The sequence below is a fragment of the Rhipicephalus microplus genome, chromosome X (assembly GCF_043290135.1).
Source record: "Rhipicephalus microplus isolate Deutch F79 chromosome X, USDA_Rmic, whole genome shotgun sequence".
Classification (NCBI taxonomy): domain Eukaryota; kingdom Metazoa; phylum Arthropoda; class Arachnida; order Ixodida; family Ixodidae; genus Rhipicephalus; species Rhipicephalus microplus.
In genome coordinates this window covers 25,943,522-25,968,355 of record NC_134710.1, presented here as the reverse complement: position 1 = coordinate 25,968,355, position 24,834 = coordinate 25,943,522, and the positions used below count along the sequence as shown (strand labels likewise).

The 24,834-nt window shown below is 41.5% G+C and overlaps 1 long non-coding RNA gene across 2 annotated transcripts in view; it reads right to left on the bottom strand.

Moving 5' to 3' along the window:
- LOC119175741 (uncharacterized) overlaps positions 1–24,834 on the bottom strand; it is a 33,504-nt gene that overhangs the window by 6,445 nt on the left and 2,225 nt on the right. The window contains exons 2-3 of one of the 2 annotated variants that reach the window (XR_005110342.2): positions 14,749–14,788; positions 7,065–7,284 (exon numbers count right to left, since the gene is read on the bottom strand). This is a non-coding gene — a long non-coding RNA (uncharacterized LOC119175741). The remainder of the gene's footprint in view (positions 1–7,064; positions 7,285–14,748; positions 14,789–24,834) is intronic. The other variant, XR_005110343.2, reaches the window with a different exon arrangement.

Genomic DNA, 24,834 nt, shown 5'->3' with positions numbered 1-24,834 from the left:
CTCTTCCACTTCTTCGCATTATTCATCAGAATATTCTTGTAAGTGGTCTCCCTGCTCAGATACTTCTTTCTCAAGGGGGGGGGGGAGGGTCTTTCAGCTGGTATAGGTCCAGGTGAGTCCAGGTAAAACAGGTCACATTGAGCCTTTGCCAATGTCAGAGTCTGTTGAACCGGAAATTGCTTCGGAAAGTCTTGGTGCAGCTGAAGCTGTTACTTCATGCAATGAGGCTGTGACCGCAAGCGCAGAGTCCGGCCCAGCGCCTTCTCCACCTCTTGAGATCTCGTCACCAGATGCGATGCCGTGCAATCACCAAGCCGGTCTCAAAAGTGCCACTGGTGAAAGAAGCAGACTAAGCCTAGCCATTTCGCGGACTATGTTCTAGACTAATTGGAAGTTCTTGTGTAGCGTGTACTAAGTATTCTTGTACAAAGTGTGCTGTGTATTCTTCGATGTTCTGCCCCGGTTATACTGTTCTATTGTATTTTCTCAGGAGTGTCTTTTTTCGAGGGGGGGAAGTGGTGGTGTTGTGTTGTGCTGTTGTTTGAGGCAGACGTTCTCTCTCTTGGGGCTCCGCACCCCAGTCCTGGGTGGCTGAGGCTCGCAGCGTCGGTGTGCTGCGGCGCTTCGTTTTTCTCCTTCGTGGTCATCACGGCCAGCTCAACCCCGACACAACAGTTACATTAGCCACAGAGAAAAATGTTTTGAAATTTTTTCAGAAACTTGGGAATTAGATCCTAATTTAGAAAATGTTCCTTCCCTATAGGGGCCTCTTCTCTGGCCCACAGCAGCAGGCACGTCTGCTTAGCCATATGTGAATTTCTCGGGGATCAAAATTTGGCACTACAACTTTTTTTATGATTAGTCGACTACTACCACTGTACTGTTCTAAATAATCACCTGCAAAATAACTTTTTTTCTATAATCCCCAGTGAAATGATATCAGGTTTTGGTTTTTTTTTTCTACAGTCTAATCTTTATCTCTGTAATAATAAACGGCCGGTTTCATAGCCGATCCCAGAAAGTGGGTAAGAGCTATATTACAAAGATCAAACAAGCAAGCAAAAAAAAAAGAAAAAGACAGGCTCAGACCAGTGCAGTCTCAGGCTCCGGGACGAGGGAGACGTTCTGACATAAAACCACTCTACTCAATTTTTGGCCAATCCCCCAACGGTGCATGTGCATCACAGTCCAGGGGGTACCACACTGCGCCAGTGCCCTTCCCCCCTCCCCCGAAATTTTTTTTTGCCATGGTATAGAGAGCAAAAAATGACCATTTCAAGGGGGTACCCTCTCCAAATCAAAGAGGTGCCCCCCCCCCCCCCTTCCCCCTACGAAAAAAATTTCTGGATACACGCCTGGCCACAGTTTATAGGCGTGCACACGGAACCGGGCGAGGTACAGGGAGGCTGAGGTGCCGAGGATCCAGGTGCCATGATTGGAGCCACTGGTTCAATTTAAAATCGCCAAGCGGTGCCGAGCCGTACCGTGCGACGCGCCAGGTTCGGACGTGGGCCGCTGAGCAATGAACTATGTACCCGAGGAGTGCCTAGTGGTGCCTTGGCAGAGGCTAGGTATGCCGGTCATTAAGCTGCTGCACCGCATTGCGTCGAGCAGCATTCTAGCACGGTGCAGACGGTGCTGCTATGGACGGAGTCCGCTCGTGTAACCACCACAAAAAGATGGAAATCAAGACGTCCGAGGCCGCGCTGGTCCAGGCACCTCCTAAATTCCACTACCGCTGCTAAAAAGTTGGTTGGTTAGTTGGTTGGTTAGTTGGTTGGTTCCTCAATATCTTGGCGCCACCCACTTTGGAGGATAAGCCATGGGTTGGGCAGTGCCTTGTTTAGAAAACTAATGCACTTATTGAGGTGACAGGTTGAAAAGTATTTGCTTAATCATTGCAGATTAATTATATAGGCTCGCCAGATTTAAAAAAAAATTGGAGCACTGAGATCAACAAAATAAAAAAAAAGCCAAATGGCTTAAGTTACACATAACACTCAATTCATTTAGACTATCGTAAAAAGTTACATAGAGCACTAAAAACACTCCTCTGGCTAAAAATAAATATGTTTGTGCCAAATGAAAGAATAACCGAAAGTGACAAAGCCAAATCCAACTTTTGCAAAGGTTCTTCTAGTAGTCTTTTCCTTTGTATTTTAAATCTTCGGCATGCCAAAAGGAGTGCTCCAGAGATTCACTTTCATTACAATGAAGGCATAAAGATGACTGGGCCATACCTAACCTGTGAAGGTAAAAGTTCAATGGGGGAACCCGGCAACAAAGCCTTGTAATTACTATTTCTTCCTTTCTAGATGAACACCACCTGCTCTCCCAAAGAAACTTTAGCTGAGGAAAATCTGACAAAAACAATGGAGATTTATCGAAGTTATTGCCCGTTGTACGTTTTTCAAATCGTGCTGCTGCGATATACGTCGATGAAGGCACTACAGAAAAAAACAGGACCATCATGGGATGACCTTGCTAGAGAATCTGCACATTCATCGAGTGCCAAACCTCTATGGCCTGGTGCCCACACTAGTCGTACTAGCAGCACATGTCTGGGAATGAGCGAATAAGATGTCTCCAAAGTACGCGATAAATTAGGTGCGCTTAAAGCAGAACAGAGAGGCAGTCTGTTAGAATAACCACTGTTGATATATTCTGGGGCAGTTTACGCAATGCTAGAGCTATTGCCAACAGTTCAGTCTGATAAATAGGAGTAAAGACTGGTAATCATATTGAGAGAGTCCAATCTAAAGAGAGAGATACGATTCCCACATCTGCTTTCTCATCACAAATGGAACCATCAGTCGCTATCACAATGTTTGTTTCTAGATTGGCCAAGTGATCTAAAATGCCATTTAGATATTGATATGGTAAACTTTTAGCATTATAGAGGCATATATATCATCAAATTCAACTCTAACTGCTTCTGCAGTGCTGAGTACAAGAACCTCTCAGAGGTAGAATATTTGATAGGTCCAAAAGTTTCTGTACAAAAATCACTTGGGGGCAGCGTTGTTTAGGCTATTGGTGGTTAAAAAATGAGGTCTGCTGCTTAATTAAAATGTACTGTGACCTCTTCTGTGCTGAAGCATATATTTTTAAGAATATTTGTACTGTTAGAACATGAAATCTTTGAATGAGAGAAGGAAGGCGTGATTCCTCATATATAGAATATTGTTTGCAACAAATTTAGGAAGCCCCAGACATAAGTGTAACGATTCACGTTCTAACAGAACCAGTGGTCTAACTTTATAAGCTAAAGCACCAGGTAACAAAACGCAGCTGAATTCTAATATTGGCCTAATGTACATGCGATAAATCATGACCAACGCTTCTCTACGCAACGCTTCTCTTTTCTACGTTTATTGCTCAGTGTTCGCATCATCTCCAGTGCGCATGCCCCCTTCGCAACGATGTTTTCTATATGGGTAGTCCAGTTAAGTTTTTCAGTGTAGGTTATTCCTAGATATCTAACTGACTCAACCTGTGGCATAACATCTTGTCGGTAGAGCAATGAAATTTTCACTGGGACATTTTGTGCGAACACTACGATTGCGCTCTTGTTAGTATTGAGTGTTAGGTGAATACCCTCCAGCCACTTATCCAGGCTATTTATGTATGTGTAGAATATGGTAAAGCATATGAATGTCTCCCGATGTGGCGAAAGTGCGATGTCATCGGCATACACGCACACCTGTACATTCTGCTGTATGAGAATAGTACAGAGAAGTACATTAAATAATAAGGGTGATAATACTGACCCTTGCGGGAGCCATTGCGTTTGCCTATATTTTGAACAATTGACACCGAATCGCGAGCAATAAAATTTTCAATCACTTATGAAAGCAGAGACATTGTCACAAAGTTCTGTGGTATTCCTAAATTTTGAAGCAAATCGATCAGTTCCACCGGCTCTACACCAGTGGTTTTCAGCCATGAATGGGTCAGGGACCCCTTGTGGGCTGGTGTAAGTGATGAGGGACCCCTTGCAGCAGAGCGGAGTGACGGGAGATACGTAGGTAAAATAACACAACTGGAGCGTGAAATAGGTGCATTTTATTTCTACAAAAACATCAAACAAATGTGCCACATCACTCCATTTTGGACAGTCTATGAATACACGGCACAGTCACGCTTAAAGAAAAATGCCGGTGAGGGTCTCGCGGACCATAGGAATGGTTTCGCGAACCCCCTAGGGTCTGTGGACCCCCATTTGAGAACCACTGCTCTACACTGTCATAGGATTTCATGATGTCTAAAGTGACTAAAGCAGAATATTGTTTCTGATATCGGGCAAGCTGTATTTTACTTTCAAGATCAATGTGCGCAATCAAATGGAGCAACTATGCCTGAATTGAATTCGACACGGGCTCATTGTCATTTTATCCGACATTCAGCGATCTACGCAACTACGTAAAATTATTTCAATGAGTTTTACAACAATGTCAGTTCTATAGGCCTGATATTATCTAAGGTAAAGCCAGCACTTTGCTTTTGCAATAACCGAATCACTTTTGCAACTCTCCAATCAGGAGGGATCCAAGATTTTCTTATTCAATGATTAACAATTTTGAGTAGCCCAAGAGGGATAAATTTTGCGTACTGTTTTTATTACAGACATCATTATACCATCAGGACCTGGAGCAGAATCAGGCATAGTTCTTACTACAGTTTCTAATTCTGCAGCTGTGACCTTTTAAAAATCCTCACTCCTATAGAGGAATTGGGGTTGGTATAAGAGAACAGTCCTGAAGCGACTTTCTAGAGCCTGGGCTATATCAAAAAAAGTCTCCAGTTCACCTGGTGTTGATATCACAGATTCCACGTTTTTCAGCGCGAGAAGGACTTTCTTAGTTCTCAGAAAGCAAAATAATGCTTTTCTATTGGCCGTCTTTGAAAGAAACTCGGACTGTTCGCTGTCAAATTTGTCCTTCGCAATGGCAACGGTTCTCTCAGAAATAATGACTTTATACTTATAATCACTCTAATTGCGAGGGCACTGGTTGAAACGTAATTTTTTCCATGCAGCTTTCCTTAACCTATAAGCCTACGGGCAGTTCGCATTTCACCAATAGTTGGTAGAAGCGCTTTTTGAACTTTGTATGGTGAATTCTATTCCTATTCAACGAGTCTTTTAAGATTTCGCTGATGTGGCAGTATCTGGTTCTCTGTCATCTATTCGATTAGATAACGCCGCTCGTAATACTTTCTCAAATGTGCTGAAATTGATGTGCATAACCAACGGCCTAATCAGTCTTTTAAGATTTCGCTGATGTGGCAGTAGGGTATCTGGTTCTCTGTCATCTATTCGATTAGATAACGCCGCTCGTAATACTTTCTCAAATGTGCTGAAATTGATGTGCATAACCAACGGCCTAATCACGGATGTTACTGGACATAGCAGCTCAAACAGTATAGGCATGTGATCGCTACTAGTACCAGAATTAATTGTAGTCCATGATGAGATGCACAGGTTACCACTATAAAAAGTCAGGTCAAGCCCAGAATAGACTGATTGCCCATAAAAGTCTGAGTTCTTGCGTTTGTACATAAGAAATTATTCTCACTAGTCCAGTCCCACAGACATTTCCCATTCAAATCAGTTATGAAGCCCCATGAAATATAATGAAAGTTGAAGTCACCCACTAATACAATATCTTGCCGGCAATATGAAACTGCTGTATCCATAATGGCAGCATTTTGCACACCTGATGGATAATAGGTATTAATTAATGATAATGCAAGGTATCCGAAAATAGCAATGTTTATCGCTAGAACCTCACTTTCTGAAATCATTGTCTGATATGTAATTGCAGCTCTATGAGTGATTTTAGAAGATATAAATATTGCCAAACCCCCACCTCGAGAGGGGCAATCTAAGCGAAATTATGAATAATTTTTCATTTTAAAACACTTTTTTTTCTGCAAGCCAAGTTTCTTGTAAAACAATAACATCAGGGGAATAATCATCGCAGTAATGAAATAAATCGGTAGCTGCTGAAAAGATAGAGCGACAATCCCACTGTATTACTTTATTTTGGTGGAATACCAGCGGTAGTCACTGCTTTTTCTAATATTCTATCTTTTGAAAAGTCGTTTTTCGATGAATATTATTTGCTTTGGCGTTCACTGAGGAACTTTATGCTTCAGGAAAAGCGCGTCTTTTCATTCTTCTTAAGTCAAAGTCCATTTGTTCCACTGGTAAGTCTTAGAAACCGGAGTCAGAGCTCCAATCTAACTCCTATGCAATGGGCACAGTTATTTTACGGCCTGTGTTCGGCATGCCAGGCTCTGGCTTCGAAGGGCCTGGTTCAGATGAAACCTCAGTAACCTCAACTGGTGAAGGGTCACAGCATATTAATTACCACTGTGCAAGACTTGTGTCAATTGAGTATTCACCACTTGAGCCATTGACTCCGTTAGGCTCACGAATAGAGTATCCATCAACTTCGTCATTGCCCTTTTCACCATTGATGCTATTAGATCGGGCAACGACGACTCAAGCATCTGATTTGTCCGGTAGGCAGCGGTGGCATATCTGCGTGACCGCTCTGAAAGAACAGATCGGGCCTCACGCAGGAAGCATCGTTTCTGTTCAATGATCTCAGGAATCTGCAGCTTCTGCATCCTCGCAGGGCAACTTTTATCATCAGCTGCATGTGATCTACTACATGAACAACATATCACTTTTTGGGTTGAACATTCATTAGTATTATGTTGTTCTGCATAAGTGCGGCAACTCACATCTGATCTACATCCTTTTAAGGTATGGCCGTACCTCCAACACTTTCTACACTGAACTGGGTGCGGGGATAGCGCTTCCACACAAAAATTGAGAAGCCATGCCTTAATTTCGGTCGGTTTAACTGTGCCAGCAAAAGTCACAATCACGGACTCTGTGGGGAGCTTCTTTTTTTCAACGTTACACGAACACCGGAATACAGACACTGCTCCTGCTACAGCAAACATATCTAGCATCTTGGTGCAAGGCTCGAGTCCACCCAACGAACCAGTGCCTTAACACAGGTCAAATGGGCAGGCACAAAACAGCTCACCGGATGAGAAGCGAATGTTGTGCATCTTAGTAGGTCTGTGATGCAGGCCTGGTCAGGCAAGCAGCACAGAATGCCTCCACATCCAAACTGGTGCACCTCAGTGATCAGTTGGTAATGATCGGAAATGTTCCACAATTCTTCCTGAATCAATCGCCGGTTTCTTGTGCGAATGGATTCAACATTCGTTGGAACCAGGGTCACAGGAATGTTGCTCAGACCACTGCGCAAAAAAAGATAGATTGGGAGATCATTGTTAGCAAAGGAAGCTGACCAGGCAAATCTGCCTGGCCGGGAGCGAAAATAGACATCAGACTAATATGCTTATAAGGATGGTCTTCTAGATGTCGTGCCCCTGCCCAAGACAGCCTCCGACTGCTCCTAAATAAAATTCAGCTGTATGTCTTAATACCCATGTTCATACTTATATTACATACTAAGTTTCCACGTTTGATGCTTATTTGTACTGGTGCAGTGTCTTGGGAAGCCACAGCATCTGCCAGTTTGCTGTAGTGTTTCCAGCCCTGACATGGCACAAGCACTAGAATGCAGCAAGCATTTTTACTTGCGATGGTCTTACTCCTCAGGTTTCTCAAATGAAAGACAACGTAGATAAAGTTTTAATGCGCAGGCGTGGTGAAAAGTTTCAAGGCCACTATCTTATGTAATCCTACGACAACAAGGCCTGGGCCTCTACGTTTTAGCCTCTAATCAAATACAAAACTGGAAACGTTTTTATTAAACAAATTGTTCAGCATATTCATGTACAGTTTGGAAGTTCTATTTTCGAACACTGTATTTTTCTATGAGCTATAGCATTCCTTATGTATTTTCTCACTCTAGCGTTTCCTCTTGCACAGATATGTTCTTTTTTGCCAATGGAAGTGTATTTCAATGCTAGCAGTAAAATTACTTCTGCATGTGCTCACTGTAGACAGGCAAAATTTGTGCTCGATTATTTGAAGTTCCTAAATGCTGCACATATCTGAATTTTCCAGTTACATGATATATAGAAGCGCAGTCCATGATAGTTCTGAATTCAAAAAACCGTTTATCTGTAGCTTCATATAAAACTGTGAAATTGCTCTGATGAACAAAAAAAAGTAAGCATTTCCAGGAACCTCACTTTTTTGTGTTGCACTGCCTGCTGTAAGCTATTTCCAGCTCATGTCAGGAATTATGTAAAACAAGACTATAGAGTACATAGGATTTTGCTCTTGTCAATGCACTGTAGCCATTTCAAACTCTAATGCATGACATATCTGCCTAAAACAACACATTTGTGATGAAATTTTATCTGCAAGGTCACAATGATAGGAAGCACGCTGGTCTAATGCTACTCTTTTCACAATGCATACAAATTGAAAATAGATGTGAAAACAGATAACATTATTTATGTTGAAGTGGGCTAGCACTGTTTGAAACTTCATATATATATATATTTATATAGCTCACACCTACACGCGACCTGCACTGAGAAGCAAAGACAACAATACCTCAATGATTTTGCTCTGTTAAGCCAGATGTGAAAGCTAACTTGAGCTAGTTTGTGGTTATGCATTATTGAAGACTGCAGTGCAAACATAGACACAGTCTAGAAAGGAGAATCGCATCAATGCTTACTCTCTCATTAAAGATTTGTTATGTCGAAAAGAACATACCCAACCACTTGTACACTCTGTGCTTCACCATTCTTAAATGCACACAAAACAATACTGTATACATCTACTGTGTAAAACATCAATAGTCTGTACAACAGTCTGCCACTCATCATTAAACATTTCCAGCAAAGAAGTGTTACTCATTAAAGGCCAATTCTGGGGATTTTTTGACCATGTCAGGATAATGGTGCTTGAATGTTTCTGAGACGCTCTTGTCACACACCAGATAGCTAAAATGATTGACAAATTTGTAAATAATTTTTAATTAGCAAAAAGTCACAATACCGAAACCGAAACTCAGCCAAGTGCACTTTTACGTGTGATGTAAAAGTTTGCTCAAACCACGGCCAGGGTAGACTGCACCTGCGTGGGCTTGTTTTCCTACGGCTTTCTCAACCTCCACGAATACAATGGGAGAGTTTGTGAGTATGTTTCGCCACCCATCGGCAGTAGAGGCGCATCGACCCTGCCATTGCATCTTCTGCGCCGCGCACACGGCACAAGGGAGATTGTCGATGTGAAACCATGGAATAAGGGTTCTTAACGATAAGGGGGAAGGAAGATTACTCAAGAAGTCGGGGGTAGAGGGATCATCTCTTCTTTAAAAAAAAAATAATGTTATCAGACAACTGGACATATAATTTAGGTGTGCATGTGCTCGTCGATAATACAAGTTGAAGCTCGGTAAAAATGCGGAAAATTGGCTAACGAGGAATAATGCATGAAGCATAAAACATTGGAAATGATCAGAGAGAGATAAACAACACTGTATCTGTTCTGCAAGAGGCGAGCACTAAAACACCTTTGGCACTTGCTCTCGTTAGGCGAGGCCGCAATTACATGTTGCTTACAGAAATGACGAGCACACCGTTCCTTTGATAGCTATTTTCTATTTTTTTATTTTTACAAATACATCTGTAGTGGTTTTCAGGGCTAAAAGCCACAGTCTGCTGCTTGACAGCTCTTTGAAACACGTATGTGACTTGTATCTCTAACAGTTTAAAATATAAGTATAAAAAAGTGGAATTTCGCTGCTGAACAACCCCTTTGGACGGCACGCCATGGAGGAGTGGCATGCATTGTCAAGGTGTTAACACTATTTGTAAACATTAATTCCGGAGACCCCGAGCTCCTTTGCATTCCTTTGTACTGCAAGCCACATCCATGAAGAATGCAGCTGCTTATGCTCGCAAGCCGCTTGCATTCGGACTAAAATCTCTAGTGCAAATCATTTCTGCGCTATACTTCCGAGTTCATGGAAGTACATGTTTAGGAAGAGAAACTGACATCCCAACTTTTCGGCAAGTAAACACCTTTTTTTTTTTAATTCTCTTGTGGCTCTACAAACAGGTTGTTGCCCATTTCTCTTTCCCTCTAATGAAACTTGCTTTATTCTGGTATTTGCCCACTGCGGCTGCATTTTGTTCAGAGCTTTCTCAGTGTTCAGTCTGCAGTGTTTTTTCGACTCTGGAAGACAGTCGTACAACCTTCAGTACGAGCAGTGTATTGTTGTGTTCCGTATTGCAAGTCCTGTTCGGGGAAAACACCCGGTGTTTCTTTTCACCAATCCCCAAGCAATGTTGAACTGTGCGCTTAATGGCAAAAGAATATTGCAAGAGAGAACCTCATCATCAACGACAAGTCTGCATCGACTGTCGTATGCAGTAGACACTTCCGCGATGTAGACTATGTGCCTGCGTGCTACATCAGAAAACTTCTTCCCGACTCTGCACCCACTTTCTTCAAGGACTATTCTTTCTACAAGATAGCGAGTGCAAAGAAGCCCTGCAAAGATCCTGCTTCACGAGCTTCGCCCCTACGCCAAACAAAGGAAGAGAAAAGCGGAGACTAACGAACCAGACCTGGATGTTGCGACTTCACAAGATGCTTTCACTGAACAAGAAGCAGTAAGTGTTTGTATGCAAACAAAGAACAGCAATGCTCATCGCGCGAGTTGATACCTGGCTATGATAGGAAGATTACGCTCCAAAGTGTCGTACCATTGCTCGAAATGTGAGAAGGTGCAGCAGGTCTTGAAAGAAGAGGAAAAGGCGTCCACATATCTCGAAAGCAAGCACCACGCGTGCGTTAAGAAAATCGCAACAGATGCACAGAAAGGAGAGAAAAAGGTCGTGCTTCTTTTGTCTCAAATAGAATGTTATGGAGATAAGCATTCAGCGTACCCAGAAGAAGTTGTTAGGAAGTGTGTGATGTGGTGCTTTCTGTCCCCAAAAGCGCTACGATCACGTTCGCACTTCTGGGATTCTGACACTGCCAGCAAAGTGCACCCTTCAGAGGTATATAGGTCCAAGCCCAACATCTTCCGGTATGAGCAATGCTATGAAGGACCGTCTGGTTCACGAGCCCTCGCTACTCTACAGCAAACAACATATGGCCTCATTAAAAATAAATGAAGCAAGCATAAAACAAAAGTGCATCTATGATAGGAAGGCTGATGCAGTCTTTGGCCTCAAGGACAAGCCAGAAAGTAGGATGGCAAATACAGCGAAAGAAGCCCTTGAGAACAGAATCCTCTGCTTTGTGCTGCATGGTACCACTAGTCGGTACAAAATTCCATGCTCGTACTACTTCACGAAGCAACTGAGCGGTAGAGACCTCTTTGCATGGACGAAGGAGGTCATTGCTGCCGTGGAATCATGTAGCTTTATCATCATTCGCATTGTCACGGACAATTATTCAGCAAACTTGACGATGTTTAAGCACATGGGTAATGGCAACCTCAACACAGTTGTACGTCATCCACACGACGCCAACCGCGTTATCTTTCCGAGTTTTGACCCGTACCACATGCTCAAAAACATTAGAAACCAGTTCCTCGAACAGGAACTTACAGATGGCACAGGAGTGATTAGCGGTGCGTTTGTGCAGAAATTATATGAGCATCAAAAACACAAGACTATGAAGCTCACCCAAAATTTGACGAGGAAACATGTCTACCCTTCCAATTAGGAAAAAATAAATATGCTGCGAGCAGTTCAAGTTTTCGCCCCTCAAGTGTGTGCAGCCGTAGAGCACCTTCAGTAAAATTCTGCGGGTGCTGCCAGAGATTTCAAGGGAGCAAGTTCAATCGTTTTCTTCATGAAGTCTATGAATAAATGGTTTGAGATCCATGACACTTTATTCAATGGACGTGGCCACAAAGCTCCCATTTTTAGGAGCAGTGACAATCGCCTACTAAAGCTGAAGGATGAGTTTATCTCATATGTGGAAAAAATACAGAAGAGTTCCATCGGATCAGTGAGAGCTGGCTTCACCGAGACGTACAACAAGGTCGACAGTGGAAACAACAGAATTCCTCCTGAAGCAAGGCGTCAGTTATGTCCTGACAAAGAAATTGAACAGTGACCTCATCAAAGCAATCTTCGGAAGGGTGCGGTCAATGTGCGGCAGGAATGACATGCTGGATGCTAGAGCCTTCACCGCTGCTCTGAACCACATCGTTAGTTGCACATCTCAAGGCCGAAAAAAATCGAGTTATAAAATGTGGAAGTTGAGGAAGAGGCTGCGATGATATCGAATATACTTGATAAGGACCTGAGCTCTTTGTTGGAGTACAAGACTTGTCTGTCTCCATCTGTCACCTTCTCCAACTTAGCATACCTCGGCAGTTACATCGCCAAGCTTATTACAGACCTCGGATACGACTCTTGCGCTGCGCTGCTGACAACCAACAACAAGCAGCATCAGCTGTACAAGCTGCTGCGAGCACAAGAGAGGGGCGAACTACACTACCCGAGGCACGAGTTTCTAGCTCTTGTCGACAAGATAGTGGTCTTTTTTGATAAGGCCTCTGAACACCTGCCATGCAGAAATGTGCTAGAAGTTTTGCAAACAGCAGTCCAGCCCTACTTGCAATGCGCTCCCATCTTAAGCTGCCCTGAAAGCGTTGACAAGAGACACTCCCGACAATCTGAAGATCTCATAGCCAAAAAATTCCTAAGAATTCTCCTCGTCAACCACACAAACCAACTGACTGACGCAAATGACAAGCCTTCCACCTGCACACCCAAGCTGACTAGGAAGCATTTTGGGCTGTGAACAAGACATTTGAGAAGTCCAGCAAAGTTTTTTACTTGAAAGTGTTCAACTATTGCAAGTGCTTTGAGCAATAAATATTTATTTTTCGACCTCAGAATGTCTACACGTTTAATGGTGAAGAGCTATACTTCGGGCTCTTAAATTTACACATTTTTCAATAAACTTAAGCTCGATGCACCTTGCGCAAGTAAGTTAAAACAAACCATTTCTGTGCCTTGAACAATTAGGCAACTTGTTTTTTAACGCGCGGTGAGTGGAGAAGCGCGCCCCAACTCAGGAGCGGCGGAAGATGGCAGGGTCGCAGTCTCCCCTCAAAGGAGTGGCGAGAGGCATGTACTACACCCATTGCGAAGGCCGTAAGAAGGGAGCACGCAGGTACAGTCTAGCCCAGCTGTGCTCAAACCTGCCTGATTGCACATAATGCCCACCAGATGGCACTACCTGTCCACGTTGTGCAAGTTTGTGCCTGCGGCAATCAGCTAATACAATTACACTGTTATAGTGAATATATGGTGAATTGTATGTGGCCAGCAATGCAACACCACTTGCCATGCCCACCAACATGAAAAAGGAAATCGCACACTCAACTAAGGAAGCGCTGGCCAAACCCACAAAATCTATAGAAGACAAGCAGACGCTGTTGTGGCACATCACTTCCATCACTTCCACCTTTTTCCTTCCTCCGTGCTTCCACCAGTCAAAACTCAACGTCACACACACAGTGTTGCCATTAATTTTGGCAATCAAGGTGAGTGTTTGGAGGCAAGCTATAAAATTCGTTTGAAAAAAATTTGTGAAACTCTCAAGCCTGCAATTTGGCATGAATGGTGCAAACATGCGAGAACTTACCCAGTGAATTTCGAAAATCACCGGAGTTGGCCTTTAAGGAAAAAGTCTAGAAGTAGTATGCAGTATTTGCACTTCAGAATAGTGTACATATGATGGATACATGGGCCTTAGTTGGGTGGCTAGTATAAATATTTCGTTAGATTGTCCGTGGTGGTGTCATTCCCCTTTCTTGTTCATGTCTTATTTCGCACTTAAATTTTTAATAAGCCAGAGCTCACTCAAGCACTAGATGTCTACACACCATCTATAAAAAAAAACATAACTTGCCAAGACATTTAATAGCCCTAAGCCAAGGAGCAACTAGCTCAGCTGACGAGCTTGCAGTCAATTCAGTACTAAGAGTGAGGCACACAAAATAAAATAGCCATTTTGATCAAGATATGCAACTTGATTTGTCCAAGGTTCATTTGACATTACACTATAAAAAAAATACAGCCTTTATTAAGAACTGCTAATTAAAGTTTGTAGCCTGGGACAGGTGTGTCAAGCACCTCCCGCAAGGCTCCTCAGACTGTTCGTATAAACGAACCGAATCCATTTTCAGAATCTATGAAAGTTGTAGAAAGAGGCTTGTTATACTCCACAGATTTTTCATTTACCTAATTGATGCCACACATGTGATCGATCGTTGGGCACCAGAATACCTCATCCTGAAAGCAGCCAGTTTTCCAGGTTGACTGAAATCACGTGCAGTGGTGACTTGACTGAAAATTAGCTTGGTGAATATTTTACCTAAAGACTGCACATATTAATTTGCTTCTAATATGTCACTATACTACAGGTGAAAACAACTTTTTAAACATATTTTGCAGCATGAATACCAAAGCGATGGGTGTACACCAAGCAAGAGAGAGTGTTGGCAATCGGAGGGATTGAGAAAATTGGCGATTCATGATCTTGGTATTCTGCACAGAAGAAAACAGGGACAAAACTAACCTGACCGAGATAAGTTGATAGTCTGTGCTTTTCTGTATTTTTCATCGTTTCTGTTTTCCTCTGTGCAGTAAAGCAAAGTCAAGAGAGAGTTGCCAAGATCTTACTGGCACCTAGCAAGGGGCGGCACCAGCTTGATGCATTACCAAAGCTACAGAATGTGTTGGCCACCATAATGAGCGTACCTATGCTGTGGTCCATCACTTCATCCTTGCATTCAACTGCCTGCAATAATGGTTGAGCATTTCTCAGAAATATGACAGAAATAAGCTTTGCTTCTTTTCAGAAAACACTGCCACTGAACCTAACATAATTAGGTCAAAGTACCAAGCCTACCAGAAAGACAACAAGAGCTATATTAATTAAATGTCAAGAGTATGGGACATACGGTAAGTGAAAATACACAGCCTTGGACATGTATAAGCATGATAATACTGAAGCTAGAAAACCCAGCGCATTAGAAAACTGTTGGAAATATTATTTTACAAAGACCAAAATCGCATCCAACTAAACACAATCGCTCTCTTACTCTAATGAGCCACCAGAAGTGCATTGGCATTCACGATATGGTCCTCGTACTATGCAATGATACCTTTAATGTAACATCATGTAGACCAATCGCACTTCACACTGCCATCCAACAAAAACTCAGGCTGTTTATATGCTTGAATGCATTAATTTTTCCATCCTGAGGGGAATATATGCTGGGACGTGACAGCTAGCTAGCCATGCAAGCACTGCATGTACACAGAGGGAACACCGAGGGTGCAATGCTGTCATTAGTAACATCCAAGTACTCGTAACATTATGATTACAGCTTCACACTTGCAATTTTTTTGCACAAAAGGGACCCTGCAAGACTTTTGAGGAAACTTACAGGACAACACTAATAGCGACATAACAACTGAGCATTATGCCATTACTGCATCAGATGAACACATCAATAAATATAAAACTACAATTATTAATTGAAAATATGTGCATTATCAGTTCATGCAATACTATGAATCATCTAGAAAAATACCCCATGACTTACAATTGTGTTTAGAATTGCACAGTTATAGCTGAGGTGTTGAAACCATAGAGCATTTTACACTACCTAGGGAAAAATCTGGCACTGGGAGTCATTGTATGCATGTGAATGCTGAAATTTGTCAGATTATGATTTGCATAGATATCAAACCGCCCGGACATCTCAAAGGTGCTCAAACTGTCTGGCTAGCAATATTCCATATATCACAATGATTAATCTTCTACAAAATCAGCATGTAAAAAGTGGTTTTTCATTATAATTGCATAAGTTCTTTGTTTTTTTAACAGCTGATTGGATGTGAAATTTTATGATGTGTAAACATGACATCAGCAAAACATTGCTCTGTCATGATCATAGGTCGGCGAAACCTGTAGAGCTCACTCAGGCTCACTCGTGACACATATTTAGGGCTTTAGGACTTACTAGAGCTCAGACTCACTAAAATTTTCCAGAGTTGGATTCACTCGAACTTACACTCACGAAAATTTTCTTCAGCTGGACTCACTCGGACTGAAACTCACCAAAACATCACTCACCCAGACTCAGACTTACGGCTCGATTTGAGTCTGAGTGAGTCCGAGTGTGTCGACTTACGAGCCCGTAAACCTAGAATTACTTTTTGCGGCCGTGGTGTAAATGCTCTTTAACACCAATATCTCATATAATGGGTGTTCTTCTTGGTGCTGTTTGACATAGTATCTTCAAAAACGAGTTCCGACTGCTTCCGAACCAGTAAGATTTTCCTTGGAAGAGATAGCAGCATAAGATAAAATAGTCAAGAAATTCTCTGGAAGACTTGCTGGGGTAATTCACACCTATAATTAATAAATATTTAAATGGTGTATAAATGACATTGATCTAAATACCTGTGAGTAGATGCGAGTACAAATGTGAATCCAGATAAAGCTGACAGTAATGCTGAAGATGACTAGATAGAACCTTAGGTTGGCAAAATAAAGTGAAACCTACTCAGACTCAAGAAACACATTTTGCGCTTTGGACTCACTCCGACTCAGACTCACCAAAATTTTCTTGAACTCATACTCACAAAAATGAACTCGCACTCATACTCACCCAACCAGACTCACTCAGACTCATGAAAATATTACTCACCCGGACTCACTCAGACTCAGACTCACGGCTCGATCCGAGTCTGTGGGTTCGAGTGAGGACTCACGAGTGAGTTCGCCAACCTATGCTTATAATTATCATAATGATGTTAGCTGTAAATTTAGTGACAAATTAAAATTTCATATTTGGCCTAGTTGGTGGTTTATGCTTAGGAAGTAAAAACAGTGCCAAAATATAGACAAGGACCAAGGAAGAGACGACAGGGCTCTGACAACTTGAACAGTCCAAGCTTGTGCAGCGAGTTTCAGTAACTATCAGCACCCTCTCGTCTCTTCCTGAGTTCTTGTCTATATTTTTGCGCTGTTTTTACTTTCCAAGTAAGTGTTATGTTTTGGCAAACATGTTTCATCAACTCTGAAGATATGTCAGTGTTCTATTAACACACTAAATAAGTATTCCTCAAAAAAATTAACCAGGTTCCTGACCTTTGCCATGCAGTCTGTGTGGGTGACATAACACTCTGGTATACAATAGGCAGCACCAGAGGGTGAGTCAGCTCCACAGAGCAGAGTAAACATAGTAAATGTACCTCCATGAAAAATGGGCATCTGGAGGACCCCTTCATAACAAAGATATGCCATGAAGATTCTTGGTTGCTATTCAAAAGAAAATGCAGGCACTAGAGAGTTGGCAAAGCGCATTATACAACAAATACATCATCCCCCACAAATGAACAGAATATAGGGAAACACAAACTATCACAGACATTTTCCAGGTACATCTTCCAAGCTTGTGCAGCCAGTCTCAACAACTTGAAATTGAGAGATCGGTAGAAATGCAGTTACTATTGCGGGGACCACTCTTCACACTGTGACAACGCATGCATCTTTGCAAACAAAACAGGAGAAGTCTGATTGTCTAAACGTCAGCTCCAGCAACAACCACATGTTCACGAATTTCTCATCTCTCGAACATGCAACAAAGAATTCAGGAGTCAGAATGCTTACAGTACCAGCGGCTAATTTGGAGCTCCCGGAATGCGAAAAATGCATGTGTTGAGCATAGGCTCACAATTTTGCCGGGGATTCAGGTGGCATACAATATTACGAGGATAATAAAAAGCAGCTGAAAATAAGGACTACCTGTGACTCCACCCCTACTCGTTCTCATTTATTTCGTGCTGCTAGAACGAAATGGAGCAGGCAATACATCGTCTGAATAGAATAGTTCACCGTGGCAATCGCCTCGTATCACCACCGGTGAAGAATATGGTATCCTTTCTAGATGAAAGAGAACAAAAACCAGACTTTTTGTGGTACTGCCTCTCCAAGTTGCTGCACCATCTGCATGGCGATACTATGTCATGATTGATGCAGCGCTACGGACGAAGACAAAGGGGATACAGAGTACTATGATACCAGCTCTACGGTATATACTTTTGAGAATTTTGTCCTTTTAGCATCAATCAGTCAATGAAAAATCTCTGGTTGTAGCTCTCTATACTTCAGTTTGGTGGCAAATGAATACTTGCCACTGCCAATCTGGTGATTTTTACTGCAAGGTCAAGTAGTGCACTTTTTAACATGGACAACAGGGATAGGAAAGCCACGACACTCACTACCAATCTGGTGACCTCAAAATTTGGGCAATTTGTAAGGAGGGGTGAGCACGATGTGTCAGATGAAAACTGACAAACATGATAATTTACTGTATCTCAGCGCTCCAGCGACGTCATAAATGAATGATTGCAAGTAATGTTTGCAGCTTTACTCGTAATTAGCTTTTACTTGTAATTTTACAGCACGTGCACATGTGCATAATTGAGGGGCGAAAATCTGCTGTGTCCCGTGACAGCTAGTTGCCCCTTGCTTATCTTAGTTCGCTTTTACGCATGGCACTTGTTTAGTGTCCTGAAAGTGACTTAAGCATTCCGCACGTATTGTTTGCTGTGCTGAAGGCGACTTAGGCATTCTGCACCTGATCCAAAAACTTGAGAACCTATGTCCTCAAGCTTTTAATGTTCAGTGGCGCTGAAGCACTTTTTTTTCTGTTCTTCCCTTGTGTAGAATACTGTACTGTAAGCAAGTTTCAACATAAACTTTTCTTAATACTTATTACAGGCCTCCAGGGACATAACAAGGTTATTACTTTGAGGGATAGGAGCACAGAGAAGAAAGTTTCTACATTTCCACAAACCCACATTACCGCGTTACCCACAAACCACCATGCATTTTTACAGTGAATCTCTTCATGCTAAAAAAAAAAAAGACCTGCATTAGTCGTCAACGAAAACTGTCATCATCATAAACTGTGAACGTTCTCTTCGTCAAGAACATGAGCGTCATAGAGTGGAATGTGATGCAATAACTCGGATAGACGAGAGAACAAATACATAAAGAAAGAAAGAAAGAGAGAGAGAAAGAGAGAGAGAGAAAAAGAGAAGACAGGAAACAACAGAGAGAGAAATACAAAAAAAAACGTTTGAAGAAATTTACAGAAAAAACTGAAAGCAAGACAGAGAAAGAGAGATGGAATCAAACTAAAAGAAATCGAGAGAAAGAAGGCATACCATAGCGACGTATCACAAGGAGATGGAAAAGGGAAATGAGGGCGACAAGTAGAGAGAGCAGGGAATAGGGTGAAGCCTCGTATAGCCATGTCTTTAGTAGTACATCAGCATTTCAAACGTTTTTCTTGGAGGGGTACTGAGACAAAAACTTTGGCCTCGCGTTTTTATGCTGCAATGTGTTGCTGGGGGCCTGTTAGTCATGACACGACACATCGTTTGCTGTAGCACACGACAGATAATTAACTACAGGCCCCTCATTATCGATCAGTTTCAGTTTTGATTTGAGAGAGCTCCGAAAACCGGGTGCAATTGTCCCCAACTAGCGTGTGCAGATCTTGACCACGTCACCACACAGAACTGTGACACACTTCCGCACAGCCCGCATCATGAATTACTTTCGAATAGGAAATGGTACTGCAGTGTCGCCAAACACAAATCTGTCTAAGCATGTGCCACGGCCACGCACTGGCAACCAGGCGCCAAAAAGTATAGACTGCGAAAACAAAGGCGGCAAAAAAAAAAAAATGGCGGCTATAACGTCACCATAACTTGTTTTATCGACTGCAGTGCGGTGATGTGAGGGAAGTAAAGGGTCACCTCAGGGTCCCCTTCGAGGGTGTCAATAGCGCGATGAAGTCGAGGGCTCACGCAAACTTCAAAATTCTTTTAATATACTTTCCCAGCTGTATACACTGTTGATAATTTCCAGATTATATACGAAGGTTCTTGGGAATGACTCAACAAGCTATCTGGGCCGCAAAATTTTGTGTTAGTGCCCCTTTAAGAGATATGCAATCTGGGTGCCAGAATATTTGTATACAATGCATATAACCGCTTTAGAAGCTTGCATAATACCAAATGACTGGCGCTCTGCGAGGATAGTCCCAGTTCATAAATCTGGTTTATCATTAAAATTAAATTACAGGCCGATTTCCTTAACACCCACGGCTTGAAAGCTTCTAAAACACATAATATTCAAGGTGATTATAATACATCTGGGAGATAACCGACTGCTTCACAACAGTCAACAGACATATAGGTCTGCTCTATCCATTCTAACCCAGTTGGCCGAGATACCCTACAATTTCCTAAATTCACTAAATGTTAAGGGCGAGATTGATGCAGTGTTTTTAAATTTCTCGAAAGCATTTAATCTCACACCACGTCATGATAGCTAGTATACTATTGCTATTGAACACAACATTGGTATGTGCTATTTGTCAAGAAAACAATATGTGACAGTTGATGACGGTGCAATACAGTGCAAGAAAATACACAACAGATAGAAGGAACACAAATGATATTGACAAGCACTGAACTAAAAATTAACTTGATTAAAGTGGCGAGTTTGGCTCGTTGGTACGTTATTCTGGTGCACTACAGAGCAAGTCCTTCCATCTGTTGTGCCAACAAGCCAAACTTGCCATTTTCATGGCGGTGTTTCCGACACATTAGATGTGCACTCAGGAGGGCCGCAAGATTCGGTACTTGCACCAATATTGTTTTTGGTGTATACAAATGATATTGACTTCCCAGTTCAGTAACTGCTGAAAATCCGACTTTTTGCGGACAATTGTGTTGTTTATGCCGACATTGATCAGCATTCTTACCAAGCCACACTCAACAATGCATTGTACTCCATCTGCGCCTGGTGTGATAAAAGAGGATTGAAGCTCAACACATCAAAGACGGTCTGTAGTACAGTTATGAACAAATAAAAGCCATTAGTATTAACGTATACAATAACTATTGTTCGTGTTATAAAGTAATTGGGTATAACGCTCACAAGTAACTGAAATCGGGAACCCCATATAGACGACACTTTTAGCAACGAGCTGAATAAGTTAGCATTTGTAAAATTGAAACTACATCATACATAACCTACTATAAAACTAACTGCTTATAAAACCCTTATTAGGCTAAAGTTTGAATGTGCATACTTTATCTGGACTCTGTATTAAAATAATAATGAACCAAATAGATAGGGTGCAAAACTTGGCTCTGAGGTTCATTTATTCCAGCTGTACTTGTTTTGAGAACGTATCTGCCCTTTTAGAATAGTCTCCAAATTAAAATTCCTTTAGCAACTATACCATGGTTGCTTCAAGATACCACTCGAACATTACATAATCGACCTTCTCATGCACTGTTAGCATAGCTATCATAACAGGACAGTTAGCCAACCAATCAGTCACATCAACATACATCAATACTAATCTTTTCCTCATGCTCTATCATTGTGGAACAAGTTACCAGAAAATGGGGTAACGGTGAATGAACACAATTAATTGCTCATCTAGTCAATATTCTTTTTTGTGATGTTTAAAAATGCTTCTATATATTTATTATGTTCCTCATAGATGATGGCAATTTTTGTATATTTTGTCATCTGTATAGTATTTCTTTTTCTCTTACAGTTCTGATATTGCTATTGACATCTATGTACCCACTCCTACTTTGGCCCGAATAGGTCCTGCAGTTTTGGCAAATAAATAAATAAAATAAAATGTCACGGGTGGACTACTAGTGAGGGTGAGGAAAGAGGTGGGAAACACCACCAGCTCCACTGTTTCCTTAGTCTTAACACCATTAGTTTAATGCACCCCAATGTTTCCTTTATGCTACATATGATAGACACATCAACCTTGTTTCTGAGGTAAGTGGTGTCTGCAATAAAGGTAGGTTCTCAAATAGAATGCATGAAAATTGTCACATCCAGCAAAGTGATGTCAATGCTCAAACATAGGACAATTTTCTTGTAAGATGCTCATTTGAAAAAAATGAAAAAAAAAAAAAAGGAAGTAGTAGTCGTACTGCTATATGTATCCATCTCGGAGAACAGTGAATTCAGAACTATGAAAGGTACCCTTCCTTTAAAGAATACTATGATTGCAATGTTAGTATTCTGAGGAAGCGAAATGAACTTATTTGATGGCTTCAGTGGATTGGGTACAGAAGTTCTTTCATCAATCATTTTAAACAGGGCTAGAAAAATGCATGCTGGCATATGCTTCAAATAAATCTGTCACAGAAGCTCATACTGACAAGCAGCAACTGCGAAAGTCATATTAGCCTAGTTGAACGCTCACCACAACCTAAATGCACCTGTCTCGTGAAGTTTTTAGCACCTGGCACCAGGGGAGTTTTTTTAACACTGAAAAGGTTCATTAAAACTATACTGTTGCCCGCATTTCAACAGGTCACAACAAGAAAAGCGAAAAAAATCATGGCCTATTGTTCTTAAAGGAGTACCGAAAGAAAATGTCGAGGCAAAGATAACTTGTGGGATAGATTTGTGTGGACACACGTACACATCATCTACAAAATACCAACGGATAACATAGCCTGGAACATACATTAAATCAATCTTTAAGTGCATGCCACGCAACTGGAAGCAAGATCACCTCACCTCACAATATCGACACAACTTGGTTTTATCGTAAACAACCAACAGCCACCTGCATCTCGAGTTCATGCTGGCTGCCATGATTCTTAGCCGTGCTCTCTCCTGCAGACCTTTACACAAAGCACCTCCTTTATAGACTTGCACAGGAGTACAAAGGTGCTCTTTGAAATTGAAACTGCAATTGGGTGTCATAAAACTATCTCCAAATAATTAACAGTCACATAGCAAACGAGGTCACCAGTCATAAGTGGGTCCTCAGCTACTTCTTGCAAAAAAAAAAAAGAGTAAAATTGTGTCAGTGCTCCTTTGAAGATGAAAGCTTTGTATTTCTACCAATGCTAAGAACTCGGAACAAGTGGCTGCAATACCAAATATGACTGATCAATTCGAGCAAAGAACTTCTAACACCATTCACTAACTTTGACTCAGAATTGCATTATCCTGTAAAGGCTGCTCTGCGTGACTTCACATCAGCAATGTATCTAGCATGTTCCATCACTATGAGACACTACCCCAGTGTGTGGGAATCTAAACAAAGATAAAGTGGGGAAGATGTAAACTTGAAGAGATGAAAAATCCTTGAACATGGGGTATTGCTGGAGCCAACGTATCATCAAGTGGATTTGTCTTCATTGCTACCTCGACAAAGACGAGCCCATTTTGGCTGTAGTGACCCCCCCCCCCCCACCCCAGTTCAAGAATTTTTCATCTCTCCCAATGCGTAAGAGATACATCAAGTCACACTGACCACACATACTGTGCCAACACTTCTCACAGTGCAGAGGAAACTGCTACAGCAGCGTCGGACCAAGACACCAAATCAAACACTGCTGTTGCAAGTCGTTATTGTCTCCTCGGACACAGCAGGCTCCTTACGCACAGCTGGCTGATGACACAACCTTTTTTTTATTACTAGGATTTTATTACTCTTGTGTCTAGAATTTAGGCCAACCTAAATTCACTCATGGAATGGTGCATAAATAATAGATGATTCATTACTCCTTCCCAAACTTGTTTTATGCTTTTTCATTCACTGAACAAAAAATGATCATTCATTCCCCACCTGTTTGTCAACTCAATGGTCATTCCTTTGAGAGATCATCATTTTTAGAAGTTGCAGGTGACACACATTTTAAATTTCACCAACATATTATTTTTTGTTAATAAAAAGACTTCATATGGTATAAGGGCATTGGTCAAGTCAGGAATGTGTTTTAGCATCAGTACTCTGAAGGCTCTGTATGTGCATTCATACACAGCCATCTCAATCATTACATTACATCACGGGGTAATTAATTTTCAGTGTACATTTGGCCATTTAAAAAGTACTGCAAAAGCATGCAATGTACCTCACAACTTCCCTTCACCTCAGATGCCATCACATCCTTTTTTTTTGTCCAGCTTGGCATACTACCAGTCTCGAACTGTACTTATACTCTTTACCACACCCTCACTACCAACATATTTTCTGCTGTTTCGTTGTGTAATCCCAACATAACTATACTCGCTGTATCCAATAACCTTTTGTTACCTGTAGTTTGTATTATTTAAGGAAAAATGAGCTTTGTTTTCTTATCAATTTCATCATGAAACTCAATATCAATTGATATAAGTGATATGCAAATTCATGCTTGTAAGAAAAAATTTTAAAAAGTGATTATTCAATATGTAACAGATGTATTTCATTATTTTCTAAAGTTGCTTAGTATGTATATAATCTTTAATGTGCTAACATAAAGATTCAGCAATGTCTTAGTTGCTTGTAACACATAAAAGACGCTCGCATTAATCCTACTTCATTCGTGTTAATCCTGTTTCATATTTTAGTTTTTCCATGGTATTAACAAAGGAGGTCCCACCTGTAGTTTGTAACCTCAGGACCTCATCCTGCATATTTATTTACATGCAATGTACTACATTTTAGACACCACTAATAAAGATTGTGTGACTGATTGATTGTTTGATTGAGAGAGGCCATTAGAGGAGTCATTTGCCTACTCTACAAAACAATAAATTACACACAAGGTGCACACACTATCTGCACCAAATTTTAGGGAGCACAATGTGCCTCTATGACACATTCTGATTCACACTCCCAACCAGAACCAGATTATGGATCATTCGTGTGCCATTGGACCATTTGCTGAAGAAATTCTTGCAATTTGAAGATGTGTGAGGCAAGATTAAATACA